This window comes from Schistocerca cancellata, chromosome 9 (assembly GCF_023864275.1).
Source record: "Schistocerca cancellata isolate TAMUIC-IGC-003103 chromosome 9, iqSchCanc2.1, whole genome shotgun sequence".
NCBI classification, from domain to species: Eukaryota; Metazoa; Arthropoda; class Insecta; order Orthoptera; family Acrididae; genus Schistocerca; species Schistocerca cancellata.
Window position 1 is genome coordinate 486,038,900 of NC_064634.1, and position 23,057 is coordinate 486,061,956.

General features: G+C 45.7%; 1 protein-coding gene across 1 annotated transcript in view; it reads right to left on the bottom strand.

Moving 5' to 3' along the window:
* Positions 1 to 23,057, bottom strand: part of LOC126100379 (uncharacterized) — a 161,216-nt gene that overhangs the window by 37,977 nt on the left and 100,182 nt on the right. The window lies entirely within an intron of this gene.

The following is a 23,057-nucleotide window of genomic DNA, read 5'->3' on the forward strand; positions in this document are numbered from 1 at the left end:
GGTAATGTGTTCCATTACTCCACCAGCTCCTACAGAACACCTTTCGCATGTTTTGGGACGCCGACTTCATGTAATGTCTCACCGACCGACATCGATACCGCTCCTCAGTGCAGCCCTCGGTTAAGAGTGGGCTACCATTCCCCAAGAAACATTTCAGTACCTGATGGAACGTATGCCTGCAAGGGTGGAAGCTGTCATCAAGGCTAAGTGTGAGCCAACACTATACTGAATTCCAGTATTATCGATGTAGGGCACCACGAACTGACAGTCATTTTCAGCCACATGTCCGTATGCTTTTGAGAACATAGTGTCTGTAGTCCTCATACACGGCAATGCACAGTGTGCAGCGTGCTCCCACAGTGGTCATGAGCTTAGTAAGGATTTATTGTGGTAATGTGTTCCATTACTCCACCAGCTCCTACAGAACACCTTTCGCATGTTTTGGGACGCCGACTTCATGTAATGTCTCACCGACCGACATCGATACCGCTCCTCAGTGCAGCCCTCGGTTAAGAGTGGGCTACCATTCCCCAAGAAACATTTCAGTACCTGATGGAACGTATGCCTGCAAGGGTGGAAGCTGTCATCAAGGCTAAGTGTGAGCCAACACTATACTGAATTCCAGTATTATCGATGTAGGGCACCACGAACTGACAGTCATTTTCAGCCACGTGTCCGTATGCTTTTGAGAACATAGTGTCTGTAGTCCTCATACACGGCAATGCACAGTGTGCAGCGTGCTCCCACAGTGGTCATGAGCTTAGTAAGGATTTATTGTGGTAATGTGTTCCATTACTCCACCAGCTCCTACAGAACACCTTTCGCATGTTTTGGGACGCCGACTTCATGTAATGTCTCACCGACCGACATCGATACCGCTCCTCAGTGCAGCCCTCGGTTAAGAGTGGGCTACCATTCCCCAAGAAACATTTCAGTACCTGATGGAACGTATGCCTGCAAGGGTGGAAGCTGTCATCAAGGCTAAGTGTGAGCCAACACTATACTGAATTCCAGTATTATCGATGTAGGGCACCACGAACTGACAGTCATTTTCAGCCACGTGTCCGTATGCTTTTGAGAACATAGTGTCTGTAGTCCTCATACACGGCAATGCACAGTGTGCAGCGTGCTCCCACAGTGGTCATGAGCTTAGTAAGGATTTATTGTGGTAATGTGTTCCATTACTCCACCAGCTCCTACAGAACACCTTTCGCATGTTTTGGGACGCCGACTTCATGTAATGTCTCACCGACCGACATCGATACCGCTCCTCAGTGCAGCCCTCGGTTAAGAGTGGGCTACCATTCCCCAAGAAACATTTCAGTACCTGATGGAACGTATGCCTGCAAGGGTGGAAGCTGTCATCAAGGCTAAGTGTGAGCCAACACTATACTGAATTCCAGTATTATCGATGTAGGGCACCACGAACTGACAGTCATTTTCAGCCACGTGTCCGTATGCTTTTGAGAACATAGTGTCTGTAGTCCTCATACACGGCAATGCACAGTGTGCAGCGTGCTCCCACAGTGGTCATGAGCTTAGTAAGGATTTATTGTGGTAATGTGTTCCATTACTCCACCAGCTCCTACAGAACACCTTTCGCATGTTTTGGGACGCCGACTTCATGTAATGTCTCACCGACCGACATCGATACCGCTCCTCAGTGCAGCCCTCGGTTAAGAGTGGGCTACCATTCCCCAAGAAACATTTCAGTACCTGATGGAACGTATGCCTGCAAGGGTGGAAGCTGTCATCAAGGCTAAGTGTGAGCCAACACTATACTGAATTCCAGTATTATCGATGTAGGGCACCACGAACTGACAGTCATTTTCAGCCACATGTCCGTATGCTTTTGAGAACATAGTGTCTGTAGTCCTCATACACGGCAATGCACAGTGTGCAGCGTGCTCCCACAGTGGTCATGAGCTTAGTAAGGATTTATTGTGGTAATGTGTTCCATTACTCCACCAGCTCCTACAGAACACCTTTCGCATGTTTTGGGACGCCGACTTCATGTAATGTCTCACCGACCGACATCGATACCGCTCCTCAGTGCAGCCCTCGGTTAAGAGTGGGCTACCATTCCCCAAGAAACATTTCAGTACCTGATGGAACGTATGCCTGCAAGGGTGGAAGCTGTCATCAAGGCTAAGTGTGAGCCAACACTATACTGAATTCCAGTATTATCGATGTAGGGCACCACGAACTGACAGTCATTTTCAGCCACATGTCCGTATGCTTTTGAGAACATAGTGTCTGTAGTCCTCATACACGGCAATGCACAGTGTGCAGCGTGCTCCCACAGTGGTCATGAGCTTAGTAAGGATTTATTGTGGTAATGTGTTCCATTACTCCACCAGCTCCTACAGAACACCTTTCGCATGTTTTGGGACGCCGACTTCATGTAATGTCTCACCGACCGACATCGATACCGCTCCTCAGTGCAGCCCTCGGTTAAGAGTGGGCTACCATTCCCCAAGAAACATTTCAGTACCTGATGGAACGTATGCCTGCAAGGGTGGAAGCTGTCATCAAGGCTAAGTGTGAGCCAACACTATACTGAATTCCAGTATTATCGATGTAGGGCACCACGAACTGACAGTCATTTTCAGCCACGTGTCCGTATGCTTTTGAGAACATAGTGTCTGTAGTCCTCATACACGGCAATGCACAGTGTGCAGCGTGCTCCCACAGTGGTCATGAGCTTAGTAAGGATTTATTGTGGTAATGTGTTCCATTACTCCACCAGCTCCTACAGAACACCTTTCGCATGTTTTGGGACGCCGACTTCATGTAATGTCTCACCGACCGACATCGATACCGCTCCTCAGTGCAGCCCTCGGTTAAGAGTGGGCTACCATTCCCCAAGAAACATTTCAGTACCTGATGGAACGTATGCCTGCAAGGGTGGAAGCTGTCATCAAGGCTAAGTGTGAGCCAACACTATACTGAATTCCAGTATTATCGATGTAGGGCACCACGAACTGACAGTCATTTTCAGCCACGTGTCCGTATGCTTTTGAGAACATAGTGTCTGTAGTCCTCATACACGGCAATGCACAGTGTGCAGCGTGCTCCCACAGTGGTCATGAGCTTAGTAAGGATTTATTGTGGTAATGTGTTCCATTACTCCACCAGCTCCTACAGAACACCTTTCGCATGTTTTGGGACGCCGACTTCATGTAATGTCTCACCGACCGACATCGATACCGCTCCTCAGTGCAGCCCTCGGTTAAGAGTGGGCTACCATTCCCCAAGAAACATTTCAGTACCTGATGGAACGTATGCCTGCAAGGGTGGAAGCTGTCATCAAGGCTAAGTGTGAGCCAACACTATACTGAATTCCAGTATTATCGATGTAGGGCACCACGAACTGACAGTCATTTTCAGCCACATGTCCGTATGCTTTTGAGAACATAGTGTCTGTAGTCCTCATACACGGCAATGCACAGTGTGCAGCGTGCTCCCACAGTGGTCATGAGCTTAGTAAGGATTTATTGTGGTAATGTGTTCCATTACTCCACCAGCTCCTACAGAACACCTTTCGCATGTTTTGGGACGCCGACTTCATGTAATGTCTCACCGACCGACATCGATACCGCTCCTCAGTGCAGCCCTCGGTTAAGAGTGGGCTACCATTCCCCAAGAAACATTTCAGTACCTGATGGAACGTATGCCTGCAAGGGTGGAAGCTGTCATCAAGGCTAAGTGTGAGCCAACACTATACTGAATTCCAGTATTATCGATGTAGGGCACCACGAACTGACAATCATTTTCAGCCACGTGTCCGTATGCTTTTGAGAACATAGTGTCTGTAGTCCTCATACACGGCAATGCACAGTGTGCAGCGTGCTCCCACAGTGGTCATGAGCTTAGTAAGGATTTATTGTGGTAATGTGTTCCATTACTCCACCAGCTCCTACAGAACACCTTTCGCATGTTTTGGGACGCCGACTTCATGTAATGTCTCACCGACCGACATCGATACCGCTCCTCAGTGCAGCCCTCGGTTAAGAGTGGGCTACCATTCCCCAAGAAACATTTCAGTACCTGATGGAACGTATGCCTGCAAGGGTGGAAGCTGTCATCAAGGCTAAGTGTGAGCCAACACTATACTGAATTCCAGTATTATCGATGTAGGGCACCACGAACTGACAGTCATTTTCAGCCACGTGTCCGTATGCTTTTGAGAACATAGTGTCTGTAGTCCTCATACACGGCAATGCACAGTGTGCAGCGTGCTCCCACAGTGGTCATGAGCTTAGTAAGGATTTATTGTGGTAATGTGTTCCATTACTCCACCAGCTCCTACAGAACACCTTTCGCATGTTTTGGGACGCCGACTTCATGTAATGTCTCACCGACCGACATCGATACCGCTCCTCAGTGCAGCCCTCGGTTAAGAGTGGGCTACCATTCCCCAAGAAACATTTCAGTACCTGATGGAACGTATGCCTGCAAGGGTGGAAGCTGTCATCAAGGCTAAGTGTGAGCCAACACTATACTGAATTCCAGTATTATCGATGTAGGGCACCACGAACTGACAGTCATTTTCAGCCACGTGTCCGTATGCTTTTGAGAACATAGTGTCTGTAGTCCTCATACACGGCAATGCACAGTGTGCAGCGTGCTCCCACAGTGGTCATGAGCTTAGTAAGGATTTATTGTGGTAATGTGTTCCATTACTCCACCAGCTCCTACAGAACACCTTTCGCATGTTTTGGGACGCCGACTTCATGTAATGTCTCACCGACCGACATCGATACCGCTCCTCAGTGCAGCCCTCGGTTAAGAGTGGGCTACCATTCCCCAAGAAACATTTCAGTACCTGATGGAACGTATGCCTGCAAGGGTGGAAGCTGTCATCAAGGCTAAGTGTGAGCCAACACTATACTGAATACCAGTATTATCGATGTAGGGCACCACGAACTGACAGTCATTTTCAGCCACATGTCCGTATGCTTTTGAGAACATAGTGTCTGTAGTCCTCATACACGGCAATGCACAGTGTGCAGCGTGCTCCCACAGTGGTCATGAGCTTAGTAAGGATTTATTGTGGTAATGTGTTCCATTACTCCACCAGCTCCTACAGAACACCTTTCGCATGTTTTGGGACGCCGACTTCATGTAATGTCTCACCGACCGACATCGATACCGCTCCTCAGTGCAGCCCTCGGTTAAGAGTGGGCTACCATTCCCCAAGAAACATTTCAGTACCTGATGGAACGTATGCCTGCAAGGGTGGAAGCTGTCATCAAGGCTAAGTGTGAGCCAACACTATACTGAATTCCAGTATTATCGATGTAGGGCACCACGAACTGACAGTCATTTTCAGCCACGTGTCCGTATGCTTTTGAGAACATAGTGTCTGTAGTCCTCATACACGGCAATGCACAGTGTGCAGCGTGCTCCCACAGTGGTCATGAGCTTAGTAAGGATTTATTGTGGTAATGTGTTCCATTACTCCACCAGCTCCTACAGAACACCTTTCGCATGTTTTGGGACGCCGACTTCATGTAATGTCTCACCGACCGACATCGATACCGCTCCTCAGTGCAGCCCTCGGTTAAGAGTGGGCTACCATTCCCCAAGAAACATTTCAGTACCTGATGGAACGTATGCCTGCAAGGGTGGAAGCTGTCATCAAGGCTAAGTGTGAGCCAACACTATACTGAATTCCAGTATTATCGATGTAGGGCACCACGAACTGACAGTCATTTTCAGCCACGTGTCCGTATGCTTTTGAGAACATAGTGTCTGTAGTCCACATACACGGCAATGCACAGTGTGCAGCGTGCTCCCACAGTGGTCATGAGCTTAGTAAGGATTTATTGTGGTAATGTGTTCCATTACTCCACCAGCTCCTACAGAACACCTTTCGCATGTTTTGGGACGCCGACTTCATGTAATGTCTCACCGACCGACATCGATACCGCTCCTCAGTGCAGCCCTCGGTTAAGAGTGGGCTACCATTCCCCAAGAAACATTTCAGTACCTGATGGAACGTATGCCTGCAAGGGTGGAAGCTGTCATCAAGGCTAAGTGTGAGCCAACACTATACTGAATTCCAGTATTATCGATGTAGGGCACCACGAACTGACAGTCATTTTCAGCCACGTGTCCGTATGCTTTTGAGAACATAGTGTCTGTAGTCCTCATACACGGCAATGCACAGTGTGCAGCGTGCTCCCACAGTGGTCATGAGCTTAGTAAGGATTTATTGTGGTAATGTGTTCCATTACTCCACCAGCTCCTACAGAACACCTTTCGCATGTTTTGGGACGCCGACTTCATGTAATGTCTCACCGACCGACATCGATACCGCTCCTCAGTGCAGCCCTCGGTTAAGAGTGGGCTACCATTCCCCAAGAAACATTTCAGTACCTGATGGAACGTATGCCTGCAAGGGTGGAAGCTGTCATCAAGGCTAAGTGTGAGCCAACACTATACTGAATTCCAGTATTATCGATGTAGGGCACCACGAACTGACAGTCATTTTCAGCCACGTGTCCGTATGCTTTTGAGAACATAGTGTCTGTAGTCCTCATACACGGCAATGCACAGTGTGCAGCGTGCTCCCACAGTGGTCATGAGCTTAGTAAGGATTTATTGTGGTAATGTGTTCCATTACTCCACCAGCTCCTACAGAACACCTTTCGCATGTTTTGGGACGCCGACTTCATGTAATGTCTCACCGACCGACATCGATACCGCTCCTCAGTGCAGCCCTCGGTTAAGAGTGGGCTACCATTCCCCAAGAAACATTTCAGTACCTGATGGAACGTATGCCTGCAAGGGTGGAAGCTGTCATCAAGGCTAAGTGTGAGCCAACACTATACTGAATTCCAGTATTATCGATGTAGGGCACCACGAACTGACAGTCATTTTCAGCCACGTGTCCGTATGCTTTTGAGAACATAGTGTCTGTAGTCCTCATACACGGCAATGCACAGTGTGCAGCGTGCTCCCACAGTGGTCATGAGCTTAGTAAGGATTTATTGTGGTAATGTGTTCCATTACTCCACCAGCTCCTACAGAACACCTTTCGCATGTTTTGGGACGCCGACTTCATGTAATGTCTCACCGACCGACATCGATACCGCTCCTCAGTGCAGCCCTCGGTTAAGAGTGGGCTACCATTCCCCAAGAAACATTTCAGTACCTGATGGAACGTATGCCTGCAAGGGTGGAAGCTGTCATCAAGGCTAAGTGTGAGCCAACACTATACTGAATTCCAGTATTATCGATGTAGGGCACCACGAACTGACAGTCATTTTCAGCCACGTGTCCGTATGCTTTTGAGAACATAGTGTCTGTAGTCCTCATACACGGCAATGCACAGTGTGCAGCGTGCTCCCACAGTGGTCATGAGCTTAGTAAGGATTTATTGTGGTAATGTGTTCCATTACTCCACCAGCTCCTACAGAACACCTTTCGCATGTTTTGGGACGCCGACTTCATGTAATGTCTCACCGACCGACATCGATACCGCTCCTCAGTGCAGCCCTCGGTTAAGAGTGGGCTACCATTCCCCAAGAAACATTTCAGTACCTGATGGAACGTATGCCTGCAAGGGTGGAAGCTGTCATCAAGGCTAAGTGTGAGCCAACACTATACTGAATTCCAGTATTATCGATGTAGGGCACCACGAACTGACAGTCATTTTCAGCCACATGTCCGTATGCTTTTGAGAACATAGTGTCTGTAGTCCTCATACACGGCAATGCACAGTGTGCAGCGTGCTCCCACAGTGGTCATGAGCTTAGTAAGGATTTATTGTGGTAATGTGTTCCATTACTCCACCAGCTCCTACAGAACACCTTTCGCATGTTTTGGGACGCCGACTTCATGTAATGTCTCACCGACCGACATCGATACCGCTCCTCAGTGCAGCCCTCGGTTAAGAGTGGGCTACCATTCCCCAAGAAACATTTCAGTACCTGATGGAACGTATGCCTGCAAGGGTGGAAGCTGTCATCAAGGCTAAGTGTGAGCCAACACTATACTGAATTCCAGTATTATCGATGTAGGGCACCACGAACTGACAGTCATTTTCAGCCACGTGTCCGTATGCTTTTGAGAACATAGTGTCTGTAGTCCTCATACACGGCAATGCACAGTGTGCAGCGTGCTCCCACAGTGGTCATGAGCTTAGTAAGGATTTATTGTGGTAATGTGTTCCATTACTCCACCAGCTCCTACAGAACACCTTTGGCATGTTTTGGGACGCCGACTTCATGTAATGTCTCACCGACCGACATCGATACCGCTCCTCAGTGCAGCCCTCGGTTAAGAGTGGGCTACCATTCCCCAAGAAACATTTCAGTACCTGATGGAACGTATGCCTGCAAGGGTGGAAGCTGTCATCAAGGCTAAGTGTGAGCCAACACTATACTGAATTCCAGTATTATCGATGTAGGGCACCACGAACTGACAGTCATTTTCAGCCACGTGTCCGTATGCTTTTGAGAACATAGTGTCTGTAGTCCTCATACACGGCAATGCACAGTGTGCAGCGTGCTCCCACAGTGGTCATGAGCTTAGTAAGGATTTATTGTGGTAATGTGTTCCATTACTCCACCAGCTCCTACAGAACACCTTTCGCATGTTTTGGGACGCCGACTTCATGTAATGTCTCACCGACCGACATCGATACCGCTCCTCAGTGCAGCCCTCGGTTAAGAGTGGGCTACCATTCCCCAAGAAACATTTCAGTACCTGATGGAACGTATGCCTGCAAGGGTGGAAGCTGTCATCAAGGCTAAGTGTGAGCCAACACTATACTGAATTCCAGTATTATCGATGTAGGGCACCACGAACTGACAGTCATTTTCAGCCACGTGTCCGTATGCTTTTGAGAACATAGTGTCTGTAGTCCTCATACACGGCAATGCACAGTGTGCAGCGTGCTCCCACAGTGGTCATGAGCTTAGTAAGGATTTATTGTGGTAATGTGTTCCATTACTCCACCAGCTCCTACAGAACACCTTTCGCATGTTTTGGGACGCCGACTTCATGTAATGTCTCACCGACCGACATCGATACCGCTCCTCAGTGCAGCCCTCGGTTAAGAGTGGGCTACCATTCCCCAAGAAACATTTCAGTACCTGATGGAACGTATGCCTGCAAGGGTGGAAGCTGTCATCAAGGCTAAGTGTGAGCCAACACTATACTGAATTCCAGTATTATCGATGTAGGGCACCACGAACTGACAGTCATTTTCAGCCACGTGTCCGTATGCTTTTGAGAACATAGTGTCTGTAGTCCTCATACACGGCAATGCACAGTGTGCAGCGTGCTCCCACAGTGGTCATGAGCTTAGTAAGGATTTATTGTGGTAATGTGTTCCATTACTCCACCAGCTCCTACAGAACACCTTTCGCATGTTTTGGGACGCCGACTTCATGTAATGTCTCACCGACCGACATCGATACCGCTCCTCAGTGCAGCCCTCGGTTAAGAGTGGGCTACCATTCCCCAAGAAACATTTCAGTACCTGATGGAACGTATGCCTGCAAGGGTGGAAGCTGTCATCAAGGCTAAGTGTGAGCCAACACTATACTGAATTCCAGTATTATCGATGTAGGGCACCACGAACTGACAGTCATTTTCAGCCACATGTCCGTATGCTTTTGAGAACATAGTGTCTGTAGTCCTCATACACGGCAATGCACAGTGTGCAGCGTGCTCCCACAGTGGTCATGAGCTTAGTAAGGATTTATTGTGGTAATGTGTTCCATTACTCCACCAGCTCCTACAGAACACCTTTCGCATGTTTTGGGACGCCGACTTCATGTAATGTCTCACCGACCGACATCGATACCGCTCCTCAGTGCAGCCCTCGGTTAAGAGTGGGCTACCATTCCCCAAGAAACATTTCAGTACCTGATGGAACGTATGCCTGCAAGGGTGGAAGCTGTCATCAAGGCTAAGTGTGAGCCAACACTATACTGAATTCCAGTATTATCGATGTAGGGCACCACGAACTGACAGTCATTTTCAGCCACGTGTCCGTATGCTTTTGAGAACATAGTGTCTGTAGTCCTCATACACGGCAATGCACAGTGTGCAGCGTGCTCCCACAGTGGTCATGAGCTTAGTAAGGATTTATTGTGGTAATGTGTTCCATTACTCCACCAGCTCCTACAGAACACCTTTCGCATGTTTTGGGACGCCGACTTCATGTAATGTCTCACCGACCGACATCGATACCGCTCCTCAGTGCAGCCCTCGGTTAAGAGTGGGCTACCATTCCCCAAGAAACATTTCAGTACCTGATGGAACGTATGCCTGCAAGGGTGGAAGCTGTCATCAAGGCTAAGTGTGAGCCAACACTATACTGAATTCCAGTATTATCGATGTAGGGCACCACGAACTGACAGTCATTTTCAGCCACGTGTCCGTATGCTTTTGAGAACATAGTGTCTGTAGTCCTCATACACGGCAATGCACAGTGTGCAGCGTGCTCCCACAGTGGTCATGAGCTTAGTAAGGATTTATTGTGGTAATGTGTTCCATTACTCCACCAGCTCCTACAGAACACCTTTCGCATGTTTTGGGACGCCGACTTCATGTAATGTCTCACCGACCGACATCGATACCGCTCCTCAGTGCAGCCCTCGGTTAAGAGTGGGCTACCATTCCCCAAGAAACATTTCAGTACCTGATGGAACGTATGCCTGCAAGGGTGGAAGCTGTCATCAAGGCTAAGTGTGAGCCAACACTATACTGAATTCCAGTATTATCGATGTAGGGCACCACGAACTGACAGTCATTTTCAGCCACGTGTCCGTATGCTTTTGAGAACATAGTGTCTGTAGTCCTCATACACGGCAATGCACAGTGTGCAGCGTGCTCCCACAGTGGTCATGAGCTTAGTAAGGATTTATTGTGGTAATGTGTTCCATTACTCCACCAGCTCCTACAGAACACCTTTCGCATGTTTTGGGACGCCGACTTCATGTAATGTCTCACCGACCGACATCGATACCGCTCCTCAGTGCAGCCCTCGGTTAAGAATGGGCTACCATTCCCCAAGAAACATTTCAGTACAGCCTTCGGTTGTTTGCAGATGACGCTGTCGTTTATCGACTAATAAAGTGATCAGAAGATCAAAACAAATTGCAAGCCATTTAGAACTGATGGATGGTCCTCTGTGAGTGGGATAGTCCACTGTGTGTGTTGTCATGCTGCAATGTGTCCCCCCATAGCATCCCACTTGTGCTCGATTGGATTTAAGTAGCAGGAATGGGTACAGCAGTTCCTTCGCAGAATACCCTTTTGTTCCAAAAGCTCCTCCACTTGTGCTGTTCGATACGGTCACGCACTGTCATCCACAATAATGAAGTCAGGGCCGAATGAACCTTTGATATGATGCACATGGGAAAGGAGTAGCCTACAGTGTCACAATGACGCTGACCGGTCAGGGCACCATGTTCAACCATTTGGAGGCAGTACACACGTGCAATATTCTCCTTCCCCACATCACAACACCAGGACCACCAAAACATGTTTGGTAGTGTTCCTGGTTGCGTGACAGACTCGTATGGTGAGAGGAAGGAACACCTACTTGATACCTTCCTGAGAGACGATCTCGACTCCGTGCAGATTAACAATGGAAGTGTAAAACAGATGTGACTTGAACTCGAAGAAATAATATTGGCAGCAATTGAGAGATTTATACCAAATAAATTAACAAATGGCAGAGCTAGAATGAGATGATTTGAAACTTCCTGGCAGATTAAAACTGTGTGCCAGACCAAGACTTGAACTCGGGACCTTTGCCTTTCGTGGGCAGATTGAGATTCTGGAAACATCCCCCAGGCTGTGGCTAAGCCATGTCTCCACAATATCCTTCCTTTCAGGAGTGTTAGTTCTGCACGGTTCGCAGGAGAGCTTCTGTAAAGTTTGGAAGGTAGGAGACGAGGTACTGACAGATGTAAATCTGTGAGGACAGGGCGAGAGTCGTGCTTGGATAGCACCTGCCCGCAAAAGGCATAGGTCCTCCTGAGTTGGAGTCTCGGTCTGGCACACAGTTTTAATCTGACAGGAAGTTTCAAATAGCAGAGCTGATTTTCCTTGGTACATGATGTGTCAGCACAGCATGGAATTCAACATTTACACAACGACACAAGCACAGCACAACAGGCTGTGGGGTGGTAGGACTGGACCAAGTGGCACACCAGGCAATCACCATCGACAGTTGCACTGAACATTTATTTGCCACATTTAAACAAGACAAATAACAAATAAAACCCTCAACAGATTTTTAAAATTACCATTTAGGTGAGAGCAAGTTACTTCAAAATTTAAACATTCATAAACACGGCACTTATGGCCTATTACATATTTAGTGAACTGAATTAAAAATTATTTACTCAAAAACTATGATCAACCTGAAGAACAATTTACCAAAATTTAATGAGGAAATGTAGTCTTTCTTTATTGTAGTGATTGGTATTAGCAAAAGTAATTCAGAGTACAGGCAACTACAAATCAGATACCATGGCACACAACCACGTTACTTAAATGACAATGTAGGATATAAAATATAAAATTTCATGTGACCAAGCAACCCCATGGAATTCAACGAATGGGAGCAGCAACGGATATGAACAGGCACGAAAAATCTCAGAACTAGTGGGTATCTACAACAGACATCTGCCTTAAGTAACTAGAAACACAATAATTCACTACAGCACATCATCTGTAGATTTAATCAACCTATTAATGAACATCAGCTAAGCAGTACAAATCTACTATCTTATGTGTGTAAGGCCAATTATACATTAAGCTGTGAGCGAACTAAATACACGGCCAACCAGCAAGTGCAGGAAGAGGGGGCGGAAAAGCGGAAAATACACAACATCACAAGCAGGTCGCAACTCAGGACCCCACACCCGCTACCAATACAAACAGTAGAAGTCCCGATAAAACGAAATCAAATGCAAGTAACTAGTGCGCAGGTTAACAGTATATCGAGACTGCTCCCGCCCCCCCCCCCCTCCCTCCAAGACAAAACACAAGAAGACTTACAGCAAATAGCCACACTTAAATTTGTAATTAATTCAGAATTAATTGCCATATCCACATATTGTCATTGAAGGAATTCTTGTACTTTCATTAATAAAATCAGTTCCATACTATTTAAATACACAATAACAACTGGTCTCTCAGTAACATTTAAGAATTTATTAAACTACCTAGAGCTCCCTTGTGTACTATACTGTACCACTTTGACGTTTCAGCAAGCTACTCGACAGTGGTACAACATGTGAAATCTTTTATCGTCACCTTCTGCAGACCAGTGGTGTGCTCATTGACTGGCGCGACGTCGTTCTGATTAACAGCGCCACGTGACGAGTAGCCTACGCCACGTGCGCCTGCCCGTGTGCGATTCGAGTGGCGTCGGTAGTGCCGGCGCCCTGTGGGGCTGTGTTCGATTATGGGCCTAGATTGCGGGGCCGAGCTGGTAATCGTCCATCTCGTCTCTTTCTACTGGTATCTTGCTTGGTATTTCCGCCACTAATTCGGACCCTAAATTGGCTCAAAAATGTGCAATATTTTTTCATTTCATTTATTGCATATTTAGACATGCTGCCTAATTTTTAGAAACAGATCGTACATTTATCAATTTCTTCATGTGATAACATGAACTGTTCTTTATTCGAAGCAAATATTGTTTTCTGCAATACGAAGTCGAAGTAATATGAGGGTTGCCCAGAAATGCACCGCATTTTTTCTTCAACAATTCTGTATTGAACGTAATGGGAATTACACACACGAAAGAATGGTGTTATATCTAGACACGCTATTTTTGCACGTGATCTCCATCTTGTTCTACGGCCTTGGCCACGGTGGCGGAGCCAGTGCTTCACTTTGCTGATTGGCAGATGCAGCGCCAACTCCCGAGTCTTAATGCGTCTGTCTTCGCGAATGACGACATCAGCTCGTTGCAGCATGTCAAGTGTGACAGCCGTGGATGGTCTCTCCGACCGCTGCAAATCGTCTACTGACCTGATCCTCCGTGCCCAGTGACTAACTGTACTTCTGTCGACAGCAGACACTCCATAGATTTTGCACAAGCGTTTGTGAAAATTCACGACAGTTTCTTTCCCTGCAGTGGGAAATTCAATGACGGCACGTTGCTTGTAACGTACTTCACCTACAGACGCCATTTTAAAACTGTCCTGCGGATACGCTACATGTCGGGAGTGGCGGAAACTTGACACTCTCACTCAGGAGACTTAATATAGTACATACGTAACATGTCTCTCAGACACCATCACTTCAGATAGAAAAGTAACAGTAATGTCATTACAATTCGCAGCAAAATATATCCATGGAAATTTTACCCTTGTATATCTATAGTAATTGGCCAGCTTAACTCCATTGTGTGATATAAACACAATAACCAGGCACACTTAGACAAGGATAAGCCAAACTGTTTTCAATGGCGGTTAACACTGACAGTAGCAATCTACAGAATATATCAGCACTCCAGGCCCTGGTAAATGTTAATCATCACATCACATACAGCTCTCACTACAACCTTGGTACTAAGCAAGTTTAAATTTACACATTTGACGACAGACTCAGTACGAGTAGCAACGGCAAGCCAAGAAAATGAAGTCAACAGCACTGAACCTAGTAGTCTATTCTGGCCACAATTTACAGCACAAGCAACGCCCTCGCCCTCTTGCTTGTTGGACGAAGCCAGCCGCCTCAGATCCCGGTGCCAGGAGACATGCAGGAAGCGAAATACACCAACGGCTTCCCAGTAACGTGACTGCTTCCACGCCGGCGGTATTTGCTGCGGTACCGTCACCCGAATAAACAGCAACTTCTGATGTGTTCTTCCTGCTGCCTCCCACGGCGCCTGTACTCTCCGCCAGACTTCCCAAACGACGTTACTGGTAGGCGTCCCAAAGCAAAATACTCGCTCCTTGCCAGAGCTTAAGGCCCGTCCACACGCAACGATCTGTCTGCGCAAATGTCTGCGCACATCACATCTGCGCAGACAGATCGTTGCGTGTGGACAGAAGATTTGCACCAACCTGAGGTGTGTGCAAACCTGGAAGTTGGAGTTGGAGGTTTGAGCTAAACCTCTCAAATCTGTGGGTTCAAACCACATCTGCACAGACAAGTTGGAGCGTGTGTACAGGAGATCGCCTCAAATCTGGCGCGAAACAGCTGTTTGCTCAGTGTAGTGTTTGTATTTGTGCGCACAGGGCATTAAAATGGCTGATACTCGTCAGTGTTCTCGAGAGTTTGTAAGTGAATTCATTGAAATGCATAGAAACCACCCATGTTTGTGGAAGATTAAAAGTAAAGAATATAGTGAACGAGACAAAAAGACAGCAGCATATAATGCTCTAATTGAAATATTGCGGGCAGTTGACGCCGCGGCAAACAGAGAAACGGCAATTAAAAAAAAATTCGTTGCGAACTGGCGAAATTATTTGCGGATGGATGTCGAAACTTATAATTATCTCTTAAAGTTTGTAACCCCTCATATTATGAGAAAAAATACTTGTATGAGAAGGGCAATTTCTCCTCATGAACGGCTGGCGGTAACATTAAGATTCCTAGCAACAGGAAGGAGCTACAAGGATTTGGAATTTTCAACTGCAATATCGAAACAAGCGTCGAGTAAAATAATACCCAACACATTTGAAGCTATTTACGCTCTCCTGAAGGATGATTCATGAAGGCAAGTCAAGTAAATTAAGTCTGTCAGCGAACTGTTTACCGAAAAGAGTTATCCAAAGTTCAGAAATCTAGAAGACCTGGTGTAAGAGTAGATCAAGTATACCAGCCAATGTTATGGTATTTTGATCTGCTTGGCTTTCTTAGTGATCAAGAAACGCCAAGACCAAGCAGGAGTACAATTGAAGATGAAATTGGAGTGTCAATGTGCCAGGAAATGGAACACGAAGTAATGTAAAACAAAACAGGTTCGCCCTGCAACTCTCGCACTAAATGTACGTGAGAAAACTGCTTTCGCTCTAGCAGCCACTGTCTACACCATTTCGACCATTTTCTCTGTTTCCTGCGGTTGGTCTGAATGTTTTTTTGCAACACAAGCTGCGAACACAGACCACAATAGAACTTCCTACATTTCTATATTTCAAAATAACTGAATTAAATTTTTGACGTTTACGGTGAGCGTAATCGTTTGCCACTGATATTTCTTTTCTGCACCGACAGATGGCGGGCGAGTAGTAGATTGGGGTTTGTGTCGTGTGAACACACCACATTTGCAGCGATCTTTTGCATGTACAGACATCTGCGCCGATGTCTGCGCAGACAGATCGTTGCGTGTGGTCCAGGCTTTACCCCTCGCTCCCCGATCCGCCCGGTAGGTGGCGACCCCTCTCGCTCTGTGCACACCACTGGAAAGATGACCCATACCCGTGGCGGGAATATCGCTGATCGAGCCACACGGCTCAGGACACTAAACGGGTCAGAACACTGTTGCAGAAACAACGAAACAAACATGCCAATTTTAAACGGACGCAAAATCCCCAAGATTGGCGATCTTTTACAGAAGCTCGAAATTTAGCGTGGACTTCAATGCGAGATGCTTATAATAGTTTCCACAACGAAACCTGGCAGAAAATCCAAAGATATTCTGGTCGTATACCTACAAAGTTGCCCCCAATAGTACACATCCACACCATCCACGTCCTCTCCGAACGGAAATTTAATCGCGTTCACTTACCCGATCATGAGATCCATCCTGGCATATATCAGTCCTGCCAGATCTAGGAGATTCCTGTCACACTCGCTTCCCCTCCACTCCTCTCCACCCATTTCCTACATCTCAGTTCGGAGCCGCATCCCTCACCATTCTTCCCCAGTCCATCTTCCAGACATTCAGCCCGACAAACACCCTCCTACGCATTACCCTTGAATGCTACATTCCCGAGATACCCGTGTCCAAGGCAGTCTACGTTCGTTCATCACTTATGTATGTATCTATTTTAGTCAGTCAGTCCACATATGCAGCTCGTGGTCTAGTGGCTAGAGTTGCTGCCTCTAGATCACGGGGTCCCAGGTTCCATTCCCGGCCTGGTTGGGGAGTTTCTCTGCCTGGGGACTGGATGTTGGTGTTGTCCTCATCATTTCATCACTATTCATCGATTGGATCGCGAAAAATTGGGACTGTGTACAGGAGCTGATGTCGACGCAGTTGAGCGCCCCACAAACCAAACATCATCAACATTAGTCAGCCCATCGGTCTTTTCGTTTCACCTAATGCTACCTGAAAAGCGTCAAAGCTTTTCATGTTTATGGTTAAAGGAGATAATTGCTTTCAAAATCAATCATTAGTTTATTGCAATATATGAAGTGTGATGGAGGTGAATTACTGTGTCATTAAGCATCGGTAAAGGGCTATGATTCTTCTCTTTGCAAACTTGGTACACTTTGTGAATGAAAGGAGTTCTTCTGATGCGTTCCTAGCTGGGAAGCCGGGCGACCAGGTGGACACAGGTAGTGCCCACGGGCGAGCGGCGGTCGCGCGCCTACGTCGGCACGCTCCACAGAGGGCAGGCCCCCGGAGGATTAGCAACAGGGGAAGACGCTGCATACATCAACACGCTGCCAAGGGAAGCCGTGGACATTCGCACGTGTGCCCGAGGCAGCGGAAACTACAAACTTAGAGCGAAAAACAGTTTTGCCACGATTCTAGGTAACACGGAGGGAGCGGCGAGTTGAATTGCAAAAGCAAGACTTGGGTGTCCAAGAATCTCAAGTGGCCCGGGGAATTTTGGCCGTTTCCCGCGAGCAGAACACCTGGGAACGTAGCGGCAATACTCAAAAGGAGAAGTCTTCGTTTATTTGTATACTCTGTCTCACACAGACTATCGCTCTCTTTTCCTCACGGAATCCGACGGCAAGGACAGAGGAAATTTTGAAAGGGACCTCTTCATCGTCAAGAATGTAATGTTCGCTTTGAAAAATAGTACGATCTACGTAATTTTCGGAAGGGCAGAGACAAGACGCTGGAGGAGAGCGGCTCTCTCTCTCTCTCTCTCTCTCTCTCTCTCTCTCTCTCTCCAGGTGCGAGGAGCGCACTAGTATTGGGCATTCCGAATATTGCTTCTGTGGAGGCAGGAGTTCACTCTTGACTGCTTCCGATAAGTCGCAAGGACTCTCTTACCGCTTGTCATGAGACAATGCACTTTGCATTCGTCGCAAACAGCGTAGGAAGCAAAGTTTGTTAGATCCAAGTAGGCGAGCTTCACTCACTGCGCGCGTTATCAAGAGCTTAACTCAGGATCACATTTTGATTTACTACATGTCCGATGACGTTAGTACTGTCAGAACAGTTTTGAGCTTTGTTAATGCGGTTTCATGTAGGTTTGCACTTGCAGATGGACGCCTACCGCCGTACAGTAATGATAACTTTCAGTAGCAGGTTTCGGTCACTATTTTCGGCGTAGGGCATGTTAGACGCTTTCAACTATGTCGCCGGCAGAGTCTTGATGCAGCCGCAAGCAATCAGCCGACTCCACCGCCACGCCGACCATGTCATGAACATGGTAATACAGAAAACGCCCGCTTTCCTAGTTGCGCATTCTTCTTTCGTTTTCTTCAATTTCTTTACCATGTGTTAGACGCTCATAAAGCCGCAAGGCGCAGTATTCACCGTTTGCCAATTAAGAGAGTCATATGTTCAGCTGTTTTTCTTTATTCCTTCCTCATTTATTACACCAGGTCAACCCGTCTCGTGCAATTTAGTTATATGTTAAATTAGAATGAAGTCATACAATGCTCATGTTAAAAGGCAAATACCAGGGCAGGCACGTTATACAGGGTGATTCAAAAAGAATACCACAACTTTAGGAATTTAAAACTCTGCAACGACAAAAGGCAGAGCTAAGCACTATCTGTCGGCGAAGTAAGGGAGCTATAAAGTTTCATTTAGTTGTACATTTGTTCGCTTGAGGCGCTGTTGACTAGGCGTCAGCGTCAGTTGATGCTAAGATGGCGACCGCTCAACAGAAAGCTTTTTGTGTTATTGAGTACGGCAGAAGTGAATCGACGACAGTTGTTCAGCGTGCATTTCGAACGAAGTATGGTGTTAAACCTCCTGATAGGTGGTGTATTAAACGTTGGTATAAACAGTTTACAGAGAATGGGTGTTTGTGCAAAGGGAAAAGTTCTGGACGGCCGAGAACGAGTGATGAAAATGTAGCACGCATCCAGCAAGCATTTGTTCGCAGCCCTATATGGGGCACTGAGAATCCGCAGGAAACAACTCAGTATGAACGTGACTCGCCTAAGGTGAACGTTTTCTGTGCCATTTCAGCCAATAAAGTTTTTGGTCCCTTTTTCTTCGAAGGTGCTACTGTAACTGGACTACAATATCTGGAGATGTTAGAGAATTGGCTGTTCCCTCAGCTCGAACAAGAAGCACAACAATTCATATTTCAGCAGGATGGAGCGCCACCACATTGGCACTTATCTGTCCGTAACTACCTGAACGTCAACTACCCGAGGCGATGGATCGGCCGCCAGGCAGCCCGTGACAGAGCACTTCATCACTGGCCTCCAAGAAGCCCTGATCTTACCCCCTGCGATTTTTTCTTATGGGGGTATGTTAAGGATATGGTGTTTCGGCCACCTCTCCCAGCCACCATTGATGATTTGAAACGAGAAATAACAGCAGCTATCCAAACTGTTACGCCTGATATGCTACAGAGAGTGTGGAACGAGTTGGAGTATTGGGTTGATATTGCTCGAGTGTCTGGAGGGGGCCATATTGAACATCTCTGAACTTGTTTTTGAGTGAAAAAAAACTTTTTTAAATACTCTTTGTAATGATGTATAACAGAAGGTTATATTATGTTTCTTTCATTAAATACACATTTTTAAAGTTGTGGTATTCTTTTTGAATCACCTGTATAATTCACTTGTTGTGAGCTCTTGGTGCCAATTCAATTCCACTTTTTTTGCTGTTGATACTTTCTACAGAATCTGGCAGCCCAATTTCTTTTATTTTTGTTTATCATTATTTGAACAATTTGTGAGTGATTGTTAAATGAATTTGATAAAATTTCAATAATTATTGCATGGGCCGTTTAATGCAGTTCACTGAATAAACCACTTATATGTTGAACAGCTCTAAGGCGCTGCAGTCATTGACTGTGCGGCTGGTCCCGGCGGAGGTTCGAGTCCTCCCTCGGGCATGGGCGTGTGTGTTTGCCCTTAGGATAAATTAGGCTAAGTAGTGTGTAAGCTTAGCAGTTAAGTCCCATAAGATTTCACACACATTTGAACATCTTTTTGTTGAACAGCACTCCTTGCATTTCATTTATAGAGTTTAAAGAAAATTCACATCTCTTTCTCCCTCCCACACGAGGTATAATGCATGTCCGTCTGTTTTTATGTATTCGTGTGCAACACTCTCTTTCCATTCATCTGTGACTGCGTTTTAATTAATCAACAAATCAAGCTGTTCATATTTTAACTTACGCAACTGACGATCTATCTCGTTATTGTGCAAAACATTCATTTTAGTCAGCTCCTATGTCCAGTTTTCATGCTATGTTTTTTTTTAACTTATTACTCTCGCTTGGCAGAAGAGCGTGTAATGTTGATGCATTAATTTGTTCTGAAATCGGTGCTGATATTCAAGGCAATAAAAGCGGGTTAAAAGCTGTGAGATATCTGGGGAAGTTAACCTTGCATTACTGAGCAACTGTTTCACTAGGTATCCAGTCTAGCTTACCAAATTCCCAACCAGACTAAATTAATTATAATCTTTTAGTAGTCATCTTACTATAACCGGTGATATATATATATATATATAAAAGACAATTTAAATAAAAAGAAATAAATCAGTTTATATTTGGACATTTATTTTAACATTGATCATTGTTCCGTTAAATTTGAGCATATTAAACTTGATTCGTAACTAAACTGGTGCCTTATTTAGGATTGTGAAAATGTGAGTTTGTAATCTTACGGAACACATCAAATATGGAGCCAAGATTGGGAGACTGCATACAACATTGCATTCATAAAATAACACACGAAAAACGTTGAAACATACGCAAGAGGAAATTAACCACAACCAATCGATTCAATTTTCACCCAAAGAAGTTACGTTCATAGCACAATCCTGTCCCCATGAAATTACCACACACTGGTATACTAAATTCATACTAACTCTCTGAGAAATCTTCCCGAAAAGAATATCTGAGGGCTACTTTGATGATTACACTACATGCTTCACGTGGTCAACTTGGTTTACACAAAGAGTGTAACTCCACAATAATTTTGATAATTAAAATAAATTAGATCGAAAAGCAATTTACAAAAGGAAAACCTCAAACTGGTTGCTATCGTCTTACTATTAACCTGATGGGTCAAACAATTGTATAAGCACGTGGTACTGGTCTCACAAAGTACACCCCACGAGGGTTGAACATAAAGAAAAGTTGCTATATTGAAAAATATTGTCAAGACGAGACGTTATAATCTCACGCACATTCGCATTTAAGATTGATGATCTTAGTTAGAGTTACGGATCATCCACATGTGGTTCCACTTTACTCACAAAGTAGTGACAAAGCAACTACTGGAAGATGTTCTGAACTCCACACTCGAATTACATTGCGTTGAAATTTAAGATAACAGTAGATATTTTAGATCTAAACCTGAAATAAAGGTGATTAAATTTTCAGTTAGGCTGAACTTAAGAAACCCATTGTACTACGGACTTAGCAGAAACGTGCTTAGCCGGAGATCTTACCACTTCAGAAGCTCGCCACAGACAGACTGCCCTGGGCCCCTACCGAGGGTGCTTCACAGATACAAATGGAAGTGACCAGAGAGGCAGCTTCCTATACCAACATGACAAGGGACAGACAGTACCATACTAAGAATAGAAACCTCTCTGCTTTTAGAAAGCGTAGCTACCTGTTCTGACGTTGGTCCTACTGTTCTCTAGCAGACAGGCTTGTCTGCTACCATCAAGCATGCAACTAGAAACACTTTTGCTCATTCATTCTTTCACACAGAGGGGAAGCTGAATGACAGTATCTTATCATATACAGTATATAAAAGAAATAAACTTATCTTAGAAAATAGATTAAGGAAAAACAAACCTACGTTTCTAGCATTTGTAGACTTAGAATACTCTCTTTCAAATTCTAAAGATGTCAGGGGTAAAATACAGGAAGCAAAAGGCTATTTACAATTTGTACAGAAACCAGATGGCAGTTATAAGAGTCGATGGGCACGAAAGGGAAGCAGTCATTGGGAAGGGAGTGAGACAGGGGTGTAGCGTCTCCCCAATGTCAATCTGTATATTGAGCAAGCAGTAAAGGAAACAAAAGAAAAATTCGGAATAGGTATTAAAATCCATGGAGAAGAAATAAAAACTTTGAGGTTCGCCGATGACATTGTAATTCTGTCAGAGACAGCAAAGGACTTGGAAGAGCAGTTGAACGGAATGGACAGTGTCTTGAAAGGAGGATATAAGATGAACATCAACAAAAGCAAAACGAGGATAATGGAATGTAGTCGAATTAAGTCGGGTGATGCTGAGGGAATTAGATTAGGAAATGAGACACTTAAAGTAGTAAAGGAGTTTTGCTATTTGGGGAGCAAAATAAATGATGATGGTCGAAGTAGAGAGGATATAAAATGTAGATTGGCAAAGGCAAGGAAAGCGTTTCGGAAGAAGAGAAATTTGTTAACATCGAGAATAGATGTAAGTGCCAGGAAGTCGTTTCTGAAAGTATTTGTATGGAGTGTAGTCATGTATGAAGGTGACACATGGACGATAAATAGTTTAGACAAGAAGAGAATAGAAGCTTTCGAAATGTGGTGCTACAGAAGAATGCTGAAGATTAGATGGGTAGATCACGTAACTAATGAGGAGGTATTGAATAGAATTGGGGAGAAGAGAAGTTTGTGGCACAACTTGAGTAGAAGAAGGGACCGGTCGGTAGGAGATGTTCTGAGGCATCAAGGGATCACAAATTTAGCATTGGAGGGCAGCGTGGGGGGTAAAAATTGTAGAGGGAGACCAAGAAATG